Source organism: Polyergus mexicanus, unplaced genomic scaffold, assembly GCF_030449975.1.
Source record: "Polyergus mexicanus isolate NDT 795.1 unplaced genomic scaffold, iyPolMexi1.0 SCAF_13, whole genome shotgun sequence".
NCBI lineage: Eukaryota > Metazoa > Arthropoda > Insecta > Hymenoptera > Formicidae > Polyergus > Polyergus mexicanus.
The window spans coordinates 6,209,554-6,223,375 of record NW_027223333.1 but is presented as its reverse complement, the minus strand read 5'-3'; the positions used below and the strand labels follow the sequence as shown (position 1 = coordinate 6,223,375).

Below are 13,822 nucleotides of genomic sequence, written 5' to 3'. Positions count from 1 at the left end.
TATCAATCCTTTTTTCGTCACTACTTTTCATTGTTAATATTTTTTAAGAATCATGATTATTTATAATTATTCAATAAGCATTAAATCCACGAAAGAAGAAAGATACGTTCGAAAGAATCAAGCTTTGGTTGTTGCTATATAACTCTATAGATCAACCAAAATCGACCATTAAACCCATCTTTCCTCCCCTCCAAATCGATCGACAGAATCGTTTGAGAAGAACATTGTGAAGGGAACCAGAGCGAAACATTGGTGGGCAGTTTTACGGCTAGCTAGATAGCGAACGGGCGCGGGAGAGTTTATGTCGTGGGTTGTGCGTGCCTTGAGGAATGTGGGCGCACCAGTTTCGAGAGTCATTGAAAACGAAAGAGAGAGAGAGAGAGAGAGAGAGAGAGAGAGAGAGAGAAAGAAATAAACGGGCGCCCCCATATTCCTGAACCTTACGGTCATCCTCGAAGCGTAGGAGACGTTAAAAAAAGAAACGACCGGGACCCACCTACGACTCTGAATGTTTTATCATCTAGATGGACAAGTAGCGGCCTGATTGCTCCAATGATTAACCATCACTCCAATTAAGGCTGAATTTTTCAAATTGGCGAGGTTGTTTACGAATTCTCTCTCTTTCTTTCTCCCTCGGGATATCATAAACACAAAAGGCCACAATTAATTATAGTTATTACCATGGATAATTATTTATCTATATTTGGACATTACTCTTATTATTTTTATTATTAGCTATAGATATATATTTGGAAATGGGATAAACTTTTATATTGTCTCATTATATCATTTGAGCGGAATATATTTTATAGATTCCCAATTTTTTAAATAATCACGTTATTTGCATGTAATTATTTATATATATATATAAACCTTTTTAAATTTATTAATATTAATTTTTCTTTTTATATTCTTTCTCTTTTACACACTTTACATTTACTTATTAATTTCTAAGAGATATTTATATCCTAGTCATGATTAATTTAAACAGGCTAAAGCATCTTGTTGATATTAATTAATCTAAAAAATGTATTTTTGTTTCCGTTTAATGAAGAAAGTATTATTGGCAGTTATAAACGCTGGATGAAGAGAAAATAGAAATTAATTTCAAAATGTGAGTTTTATGCGAAGAATAATTATATAACATCTTTCCCTAAATATCAATAAATAAAAAAGCATTTGCTTTATATATTTTTTTTAGAAATGCAACATTATGAAGCATCGTTTTTTTTTGTATTGCTATATACAATCTTCCGCGACAACGATAGTTCGACATTTTATCGATAAATATAATAAAACATTCTCTCTCTCTCTCTCTCTCTCTCTCTCGAGTAAAGATATGTAATTTAATATTCTATATTTATTCCGCCACAAGCATATCAAACGAACCGTTTTGCGCGATATTATCGGAAACAAAGAGATGAAGATGATTCGGAAGTTTTGCGGTAATTAATCGCATGTACGTTTTACGTAAAACAGTAATTAAATTAGGATTTCCGCGCAAGACCGGTGAAAAATCGGATGTTAATGATCGATGCTCGCCAGCGGTGACGATGCATCGTCGATGTTTATACATATACAACGACAGACGGAATACGGACCACGCGTTCGCGTGGTTATACTCCTTTTCCGTTATCACTGACAACAGGATGCGGTTAGTCACGGCTGCGCTGACGAATCCCAACAAACGCGACAGCTATCTGTGCATCGGCATTGAAAATAAAGAAACCAAGCTCTTCTTTTAACGCGAAATTTGCCGTCTCGCCGTCTACATTTGTTATCAAAAGTATATTCCCTGGATTATATCGTATTCGTGAAGAATATTAATATAAATCGCGAGTAAAAAAATGTAAGAATAATCTTTTTATATATAATAATCTTGTGTTACGTGATTATTTCGGTACAACGTAAAATATTATTTAAAGCATCATATAGAAGAGAAAATGAGAGAAAGAGAGACGTTAAGATAAAAAAACTGGATTTTATAAATATGCTGGATAATAACAAAAAAATTCTTGATACATAAAAAAAAAAGAAAAATTAGTCTATCGCGGTCGATGACGGAGTTATTATCCGCTTGTTCCTTAGACACGTTAACAATATTATGTTAACAATATTGTCTTTCTCTCGATTATTTTTTTCATATTTATTTAATTAATACTTTTTTATATTCTCTATTTTTATTCGCTTTGTACCTATATTTTTGTTAATTATTCTCTTCACGTATTTATTCCTTTACGAGGGCAGTCATCGGGGACGCACGCATCGAAGTCCTTTGCGTTGCGAGTTCTCGGTGCGTTCGTACCTGTGTCCCTATAAGTGGCGCATATATAAAGGAGCCTTTTATAACGCGAGAGCCGGCGCTGCAAAGAAAGCTGCCGGATGCGGTGAGGAGGCGAGAGGGGCCTCATTATCTTATCTCGTACCATTTCCTGTCAACCTAGGGCCGCCATAGTGGTAGTATTACGCACACTCGTCCCCACACCCTCGCAACGTATCAGTGCAACGCGAATGCACTCACGCATATACGCTTACGCGTGCACGCGCGTGCGACGGTATAGGCCAGCGGGATCGTTTCCGGCGTGTGCGTTCGACGTTGCATCTGGCTGTGAGCGCAACGCGCTGCTGTAAACCCGATAATCATTTTTCTCTCGACGATGCGCCAACAACGGAGTCAACGACAATTTTTTACGAACAATTCGGTTTATTAAGAGAGCTTTGACTTATTAAATAAATCTACTCCTCTCTCTAAAAAAAAAAAAAAAGATTTTTAATTGCGTAAAATATATTTGATAATTAAAAATTCTATATTATAAAAAAACATATGTAAGATGCTATCTAAAGATAATAAAACATTGAAAGATTAAAGCATTGAAAAATTAAAATTTCATGTGATATATATATGTAGATTTATAATATATTGTATATATATATATATGTATAAAGATATAACGTCTCTTTTTCTTTCTCTAAAAGATTTATTCTAATAATAATGCATTAAAAGTTAAAAATGAATTTATATAATTGATATATTTTGCATTTTTTATGCACATTTTTTTCTGGATAAGTTCTTAAATTTAATTTTTACTTAATAGAGCATACATTATAATTATGTAAATTTTATTTTTGGTAAATTATTTAAATAGAATATAAAAGAGTAATTTTTGTCTTCTATTAATTTTTCTATTTAAGATAATTCTATTTATAGACAATGTTAAATAATTTTAATTACTTATAATCAATTATTTTAATTATAACTCGAGACATCTGTACAGTATGATACTGTCGAATAAATCTAAAATTATATGTACAAATAAAAAGAGTTTATAATTGAAGTCATTTGGCATAAAAAAAATCGATATAATAATTTTAATCCGCTAAAAGAAGAAACTACGAGGATTTTCCTCGTAAAATAAATCATTCATTTTCATGCACGGGTTATATCGATCTACTAGTCCTCGTAGCCCGGGTTAACGACCTTGTTTTCCACCACGGCAACTCATGAGCAAAAATAGATATCGCGAATTGCCATCGACGCGCCTCGTCTTTTTCCAGATTCTATATACACTATTTAATTCCTAGCCTAAATATATATAATTTTAAATCGTACAGACTTACATGAAAAAATTATTGATTTAATTTATAAATTAATTATTTGAAAATAACAAAGAGAAAGTGGCATAAATTTTCTTGCTTCTGATTCTTTATAAATGTTGATATCTAAAAAAAAAAACATTTATCTCTCTCGCATGTCTCTCGATATCGTGAAATAAACAGAAATATGCATACTCGCAATTTCGTACATATGGAAATTTCAGAACGGCTTTGACTCAGGCAAAAGCAATTGAAACGTTTCCTGCGGATGTTTCGCTTCCTCGAACAATTCGCCTCCAGTTCCAAATGCAGACCTCATGGTCGCTGAAAGCTACGCAGGATTTATACACGTTATTAGAAATCACTGATACTTTTCTTTCTTGAATAAAATAAAGAGTAATATATTTATGTGTTTATATAATAGAATCATTTTATTTAAACTGTTAGTTTTTGCGATAATGTTTTATTTGAATCTATTAATAAATAATAGAATAATTAAAAGGAAGTTCTCTCTCTCTCTCTCTCTCTCTCTCTCTAACATTATTTCTTTAAAAATAATTATTCATATAAATAACAAATATATATTATATAAAAATATGTTGTTATACAATATTTTTTATATTATTTCTGAAAATCGCTACTATGAAAAATTATATTATATGTCTCAATATTATATTCTTTTATAAGATAATGTATTTATAGAAACTTATAAAACATGCCTTTATAGCAAAATATAATTGCGACATATAGATTAACAAATATCAAAGTACATCTAAGAATATATTAATAGATCTTGATATTTATATTTATTATAGCTATGAATATCTGAAGGCTGAAATAAAGAACATTGTATTTTAGAAATATAAAGATCTAAATCGTGCATACAAATAGAAAGTTGCTTTTATTTATTTCTATCATATTCATTGAGAATAATATTTGTGCGTTTTTCAAAAAAACACAAAGAGAACATTAAAAACTTTACATTATACTTGGATATTTGGATTGTTCAAATATGGAATTCATAACCGTTCGTAACCGTTTCTTTCTCACGACAAAATTATTATCTACAGATAAAATTATTATCTTAGATAAAATTATTATTTACACCCAAATTGATCTAATTTTTACGACTTTAAGATTAATATTTCTCCTCGGAGTCTTCAGAAAGCGCGTTTATATATTAACAGAGTTGCTTATATGAATGTGTTTCCCTTCGACAAAGGGCATAACAGATTTCGATCTTTCGATTCCTGTTTCGTCTTTGAATGACATGAATTATTTGGAACGGTTGAGTTCTTTTCGTTACGAGGACACGTTACGGCGGGTCAGTTATCGCGCAATTAAATGGCAGCGTTCGCATACTGAGATTACGCGTTTAAAAATACATATGCCAAGTTTGCGAATGCATCCGGCTTCGCAGTAGACAATTGTATATTCCTTTTTGCCCTTCGTTATTCCACGCTCATTATTACTTTTACGTTCACCACATTGCATCGATATTCAATGAGGCACGAGGTGAGACAGCGGTGTTAGTCAATAAAAGAAAAGCACACATCGCGTCATGGTTACCGCCACCTCCACCTCCGCAGCCTGATTCACAGAACGTAACGCTAGGTTAGGTCGATGGAAACGTGTGAATGGACTTACGCGAGTGGAAATACTACTATCTTACCTAGCGCGTGCGCGAGCGCGCGGAGCAGCTCCGTGAGACGCATCGTAGACCAATAATTTCTTGGTACATTACGTTTCCTCATGACGATGAATGAGACACAAGTGTGTGTCCGGGACATAAGCGATTGGTAATAAATTATAAAACCAGTTGTAGCTTCCGCCGACCTTGTCTGCTCTTGCGCGCCATCGATACACTACGATAAATAACGTCGAGAGGTACCCAAGAGCGTTTGTAAAGAATTTTTATGTTAATCGGCATTGTTCGAAAGCTTTAAGCTTGCAATTATTAGATTTTATATGGAAGCGAAAAGAAAGGAAATTTTGCAACGACAGACGATAATGACGAGCGTCAACGATTATTATCGTATAAATATTAACGAATTTATTATGAAAAGACCGATATCGCGTCAAATTATTAAAAGTCACAATTAGAACAAGCTAAATGCGGAGAGCATTTCTCTTTAAATGAATGTATCAAATGTGTTTAACGGGAAAAAAAGGTCACAACTGCCAAAGTCAATTATTCAAAAATTGCAATTCAATGAGAAGAGAAACGTTAGCTACGTAGCTTTAAACAATATTTGATCAATTACAAAATTAAAATATACGGTAATATTATACCGTAAAAGCTCTATATTCGTATAATGTTCTGCAAAATTGAAATATGCAAATACGGAAATTGCAAACACTGTGAGACAAATATATAAAAAAATTAAATAAAATAAAGACATGTATAAAGAGAGAAGAGAAAATAAAAAAGAAATCCTTCATTTTTTACATTTGTCTCGTTAATCTCAAAATAAAATTTGCAACTGATACGGATGATGACTATCTGGAATTAAAGCATCGAAAATACATGTTATATCGTTATTTCTGAACAACAATTTCTGATTTCGAGATATGCGAATAGGAAAAATGGTTACAAACGTCAAGTTACGCGAATATCTATCATACGCAAATAAATAATACCCGCGAATCCTCCAAGCTTTTATTGTATTTTACAACACAACCCACGCATTTATTTTATCCCTTAGTCATATGTATTTTGTGAGATTGATTACTTCTAGTTATTCTAGTTCTTTGTTCGTATATCGACATCATATTTAATTTTTCATCGTATATATTTTTTTATTTTTATTTTTTTATATTAATATATATATATATATATATATATATATATATATATATATATTAAAGTATATATTAAAAGTATTTTTATTTATATTTATTTTTTGTATCTTTTTTGTATTTTATATGTATATATGTATAATACATACAAAATATAAAAAAATAAATTTAGATAAAAATAATTATATATATATAATGTGCCTGCCCACGTAGCATCCGTCATAGAGTATTGAACGATGTAGATAATAGGACATAGAATTGTAGATAATAAAACTGTAACAGAAAAATGTCCACGCGAGGGGCGTGCAAAATACTCGTGGAGTTGTGATTGAGTAACAGTTTTCACATCTTCCGATTTGCATCGCGAAATAATGGTCATGCTTATTAAGTATGCGCGCACCTGTTAAGGTCATCGGCAGTCAGGTATCGCTTACGTCAACCTGCCACGACGTACGTATTATCGTATCTGTCGTAACTGACACTATATGCCTGCCTCTGTCTATAACGCGCGCCTCTTCGTTTAACGCGAATTGTTTTTCGTTAAGCGTAAGTTTATCTCGCGATTAAAGGCGCGGAATTGACGCTTTATTTTTTTTCTGACGTTAACGAGAGCGGCGTGGGCTGTATTCCCGTATTTTTACGTTCTTCCCATTTATATATAAATTGTCCTTGTTACGTCATGTCATATTCTTATTATCATTCTTTATAACAGGAAGTTTCATCTTTTTTTTATATTTATGATGAGAGAATGTATATATAAATAATAATTTAATAATGAACTAATCTGTTTTTAAAAATAATCGCTAAATCAGACTTATTAGGCAGTATTCGAATAAGCACGAACGATAGAAACGACTCAATCCTTTTAAACCGCTGACTTGCAAATTACACATTGTAATGCAATCATTTGTGGAGCAGACATAACAATTTATTACTATGTTACTATGCTCTGAACGGAAATTCCATTTTGAAGCTCGATGACTTGGATTTGACCGTAGAATAGAACGGTCAAAGTTAATTCTGGGAAAGAAATGCAGAATAATAATCTTCAGGAAACGCTCACTTCCTTAAATATAAGCTATCAGTTTCACGATATGATATTAATAATTCTCTTCGCTCTGTCATTATTAAGACATGCGAATTATTTATTATAAAAGTATATCGAAATATTAATTATTTTTTGTCTTAAAAAAAAAAAATTACTGTTTTATTTATTTCATCGTTTTATTCGCGATAATTCGCTTACTTTACGTAATACGTTTTCTTTTGCGTGATAAAACATCGTTCGCGGTTAATTACATTGAAGAGAATGCGTTTGCCATCTACGACGATAATGAGGGAAAGCGGCAGCTTCGAGGAAATGAGCAAGAATTGGCTCGATTCGAACGTGCGAATGTTTGATTACTACATCGCGAACACAGAATCGGATTACACACGATTCCATTTTAAAATCAATGGACTACTTTATTTTCAATTTAGCCTCAATACCTCATTATAATGATTAATATAATGCTGCTATCTTTTCGCGAATATAATATTAGAGATCGTTTTAAAATACACGACTAACAATAAGATGAAAATACATTTCTGTCAAAAATTACAAAATTAAGAAAAAAAACTACATTATCCTGAAAATCAAGAAATTGTTTGACGCCTCTTCTCTCAATGTCAATAAGAATTTTTGCCAGTTTAAAAAAAAAAAAGTGTAATTATTATAATTAACTGCGATTAAATAAAGCTGCATTTTTAGATATACCCTTCGCTATTGTAAAAAAAGGATAGTTTATTAATATCTGTTGATCTATTAATGACTTCGAAATGTCATTTAAAACGGAAACGATTCCAACGCACAGCCGTTTAAATTATCCCAAGAATTTCGATCTTATCGATCATTCGCTTTCCTCGAAGATCCTTCACGAAGAGAATGACATTTTCGCGGATCATCGCAGAAATTGATGTCGGTTCGCACGAAATATTTCATTTGGTTTATCCGTTGCAATTGCATAATAGGCGATTTTCTGCATTCGCGACGCCCACGTTAAAGAGCGCCAGGATTTGTAAATGGAATATTATTCCCAGACCCGATACTAGATGACAAGTACATGAGCGAAAGTACTTTATTTTTGGAATGGTTACAATTGTGTGTGTGGTACGGATGCGATAATAGATTATTATATCGCGTCATTATAATAGACGTGCACGTCACAAGTATAGTCGCGAGGGCGTACTATTCATAGTGGAAGAAAATATTCTGCTTCCTGTCGAGCCTCAAATTTTCCAAGAATAAAAATGTCTTTAATGATAAGGTGGAACAATAGCAGCTTATGTGTAAACAATCCATAATCAAAACAAGAGAGAAAGATAGCGCCCCGAGCACTATTTTCATATAATTCTTATATTTTATATTTTTATTCCGTCATCTCAGAACTTTTATTTTCACAAAAACAATTCGTTTCTTTTGTTTCTTTATAATCGATTAAAAAAGATTAATTGACAAACATACTAGCACTAAAGCCCGCATTCTCTCGATATAATTTACATTATAAGAATAATACTCTAGTAGATGTTTTCTATAACGTAACCGCGATATTTAATAAAATTCTAGTGTTTCAGTTTACTTTTATGAAAATTTTTAACGTAAAAACTATTAGTCGTGCAAAGAGCTAGATTTTATCATTCATATCGGCACGATTGCGAAGAAAAGTTAAATCCGTATAACACACGAACTGTATAATTCCAATATATCACTCGAATAGCATAATTTCTCGAAATCATCTTCAGAGTCATTCGAGTCCCCGTGAATTTTGTATATCACTTTCTCCAATCGTTACTAATTCATCGTACAAGATCCTTCGCCTTTCGTGTATCAATGGAGCCGCGATTCGTCCACACATCCGGTTTCTTCCGTTAATTTTTAATTGCGAATTTCGCAACAAGCCGTTCCGGCTATGTAGAGAGTGAACCGTATAATGTGTATATGTATAGCGTAAGGCGAAAGACAATAATCGTCTCCGTGTCTCACAATTAGCCATGCGTTGCACTGTTATTTCCATCTGAGATTCCTATGGTACGCTCCCACGCATTTCATTGTGACGTATCAAACGTTACTCTGTTCATTGTTACAAGGGATCCAGATGCGCGAGTGTCTATATAACAGTCGTTTCTAAATATAGTTTGCGTAACGTAAGCGTTTCCAGATATTTGACATTTCCTCGTAGCTAGATTTGCATCTAGAGATATACATTATATAGTAGCTGAAGATTCTACCGCATATCAAACACGAATTGGAAAATAATTTAACGGGATTAAAATTGAAAGGTAGAACGTATGTTAAAAGTAGTACATTGTATAGCTATATAAAACTGATATATTTTTATATCTTCTATTCTATACATATATACGTCTATTCTTGATAAATTGTAAAATTTTAATAACTATATAAAGAAGAAAGCAAGAACGTGACGGGGACGATCACCGGTATTTTCGATCCGTTAAAATTAAACATTTAATCTTGTAATTTTGTAAGTTAGGTTGGGTGGCTTCGATTTTTTCCAATGACAAAAACGTGGATTATGTAGACTATCGGGCACAGCTGCTACATCGGAGATCTCTACTCTCTTCTTCGGGGGAAAATCGAGATCATGGAAGGTCACAAATTTTCTCTCTTACGTGTTTTTCACAGAGGAAAAATATTCCGGCGATGAGTGAACGCGAGTCGATCACGCTGGGAATCGATATCAAAATAGATCGCTAGATTTTCGAAAAGGCTTTTCCGACATCGGACGACCGACGAGGTGATCCTTCTCGTCTGCTTTAACGTTAAAGCCTCCGCAACTCCGAGCATTATTGACGTTGAGGCAAACACGGGGGAGAGGGGAGGGGTAAGAGGGGGGGGGGGGGCGCGCGCGCGGCAGGACGAGTGGTGCCGGGTGCTCACCTTATCCGGCACCCACGCGGATCGAATCCAATTCGTCGGCACGCGTCGGATACCCGCGGAAGGTCACAAACGCCCGCGGCCCTTTCCCGACCTTCCTCTCTCTCTCTCTCTCTCTTTCCTTCCTTCACGCCCCGTTTCAACCCTCGCTTTCTCTCTCTCTCTCTGTCCCGTTTTCCTATACCCTCGTCAACGGGCCTTCCAGCCTTCATTCCTCCCCTTCCTTGCGACCACGTTACCTCTCTTCCCTCACCATCCCCCGCGAGGGGGTAGCGCGATAAAGCGGCGGCCGCCGCGCGATCGAACGCGAAAATCTTCAACGACAGCCGCCCAAATGAATGGAATGCCGACCCACGCCTGGCACGGCCGTCTGATAGGCTGTCGTCCCCTTTTGCCAGAGGAGAGAGAGAGAAAGAGTGAGACAGTGAGACGGAGAGGAAGAACAAATGCATGAGTGAGTCAGTGAGTAAGAGTGAGCGAGAGAGTCGAACCGAGCTGAACGCGATGAACGGAGGACAGGCGCTTCGCGTAAACGGAAGGGCCAAGGCCGTATCAGTCGATGGCACGTCCTCCCGTGCGTGCTTTACATTGAGCCCTTAGAATCGCGTATACGTGACCGTACACGAGAGACGCGTCTGACGAAAGGAGCGATATTTCTTCGGTTGAAGATCGTGAAACGATCTTTCTCTTCTATCAAAACTTAATTATTTACGCTGCAATTATTTATCCGCAATTCTCTGCGTAAAAATTTCAATTTTATATTGATAATTATACCCCGAAGTCAAAAGTCTATCAAAATTCATCTAAAATTAGTCAATAACTAGGATTTTGCATTTTTTTCTCTCTCAATTATCTACTTGCAACGCGTATGAATAATTTTATTAATACGAATTAATTATTTGAGTTTCTAATAAAAGAAACTGATCAATAAAATTTGAATAATAATAGGATTTGATACTTTGTAATTTATGACGTTACTTTATCTGTCAGAGATAATGTATTTCTGGGTAATATATTGTAATTGCAATACATTTCAATTAATAATTCAATACGCTGCAGCGTGTAGATTAATGGATCATTTGTATAGAGATTCTTAGTCATTCGCGACATTATAAACATCATCGGTATATCAAAAAATTTTCTATACCTTACACTATACTCTTTGAAGCTTTTCCCTGAATTACTTCTATTACGTATATCGCTGTTCGCTTACTTTTTCAATTGATAAATGGATGTCGAATAAAATATTCATCATTTTAAATTTTGTAATTTAAAAGAAAATGTTTTTATATACTTTATATATATTCCATGTTTCAATTTTTGCATATTAATCATTATGTCGTGAGATTGTTACAACATAAAATTTTGCGACCTTCTTAATGATATACTTATATCAAATGTTAATATATAAACTTACGTCAAAAGCATGCATGTACATTCTTTCGTGCAACAGAGCCCAGGATTTATCTTGCGAGGTCATCGTTTTGTCATACAAATGAGAAATCGTTACCGAGTATACTACGTGCACTGCATGGGCTTTAGACGTACTACGCGAGACGTCGATACCATTATACAACCGCGTGTAGCACGCGATATCGCGACTTATCGATCGGAGACGGGAAGACGTCGTGATAAAAATTACTATATGTTTACAAACAAAATAATTACAATTCCTGACGATATATCTAAGTAGATCCCGGGTAACTTAAATAGCGGACAAATATAATATGTTACTAAAATTGTGATCAATCTAAAATATATGATTCAACGTTAATGTAAGGAAGAAATAGTAATGTATATCCTTATTTGGTAAATAGATGACAGGAGAAAAGCAGGGATATTGATTCTATCAAAAACTAGAGAGAGATTATCGAATCGAGGGGGTGACAGGGATCGTCGTGGTCGTCCCTGTCGACGAGCAGCACGTGCACGCGAGTGCGCGTGCACGTCGCAACGAGGGCTCTTTCCTTCTCGCGCATGGCTCGCTATAATACGCGCCCACGCACGCGTGAGAGAGCGCGTGTAAACGTGCGGTGCCCCGTCGCGTCCCCCTAACCGTCGCCGCGAGGCCGAACAGAGCCGCTTCAACGACGGCTCAGTCAGCACCGACCCCCGACACATCCACTACCCACGCCTCGTTAATGAAAACATCTTTTGTCAATGAACTGACGTCAGCCCGCGCGGCGATTGGCCAGCCGCGCGGGCTCACGTGACCGTCGACGAATCGTCCCGCATGTCCGCCGCGTCTCCCGCCCTTGGCGCGACGCGCCGAGCACCCGTTCTGCTCCATTCTCGACTGACTCTCGACGGACGGACGTACGTTCGAGATAAGGTGTGGCCTACGGGAAGCGAGCGAGAGCGACTAAACGAAGAGAAAGAGAGGACAAAGTCTATTTCACATACTTGTGAAGTGGCAGTCTCTTCTTCGTCGAGTTGAGGAAATCTGCCGATGGGGATATCTTGGACTTCGGAGCGACGTTGGAGGAGTTTGTGAGGTGAGAGAAACACAGAGAGTGAGGGAACGGACGTCTCGCGCTCGAACGGAGATACCTTTCGACCGGACGGATACGGAAACGTTGATCGCGGAGCACGATTCATCCGCGTACGTACACGACCGTTAGTTTCGAACTACGCTCTGAAGGCGGGAGCGAGCGCGCACGACGAGCCCGTTGTGGTGGCGCGCGAATGTGCGGGCGACAAGGATGGAACGACCGTTGTTGGCGCGCCGTGACGATAGAGCGAGCTCGCGCGAGCGCCGAGGGTCAAGCGCGAGATAGAGCGAGTCGGACATGCATTTCTTGAACGGCGAGCGTAAACATTCCGTAACAGCAGTACCATTAATTTGGACGCGTCGTCTTGATTCACTAAGAGATCGATAATTGGGACGAGCTGGCGGCGGCAACAGCAGCGGTGGCGACGGCGACGGCGACGGTGACGGCGACGGCGACGGCGACGGCGACGACGACGGCAACGGCAACGACGACGGCAACGGCAGCGGCAGCGGCGGTGCTGGTTGTAGTGGTGGCAACAGCTTTGAGAGAGGAGGAGGAGGAAGAGGAGAAGGAGAAGGAGGCGGAGTAGACTCACACATATACACGGCGTAGTGTCGCAGGAAATGATGACAACGCGTGAGAACTCATCGGGTCGCGCCGTCGACGAGTGAACGTCGGCGCGATCGTTCTCCGGATGGGATCATCGGGGAACGCGTTCCGCCACTCAATTCAAAGTGCCATTTCGTCATATCTAGTAAAGTATTAATCGTAGTAGACGCTCGTAACGGAGACGCGTGCACGCGTACCCACTACGGGTCACACAGAGGCGCGCGCGTTTTTATGTACGTACACTCGACTCCGTCGTGGAGGACGCGCAACGACGAGGCTGACAACTTCCTCGATCCCGATGGGCGACGGACACAGTTTTGACGTTGGCCGTGTAACTGTGAAATCGATGTGTCAGTACTTAGAAGCTTCACGGACGACGACGAGCGAGGATCGT

General features: G+C 37.1%; 1 long non-coding RNA gene across 1 annotated transcript in view; it reads right to left on the bottom strand.

Moving 5' to 3' along the window:
• LOC138938663 (uncharacterized) overlaps positions 1-13,822 on the bottom strand; it is a 23,329-nt gene extending 9,507 nt beyond the window's left edge. Inside the window, exon 1 of the long non-coding RNA XR_011447737.1 lies at positions 13,163-13,822. This is a non-coding gene — a long non-coding RNA (uncharacterized lncRNA). The remainder of the gene's footprint in view (positions 1-13,162) is intronic.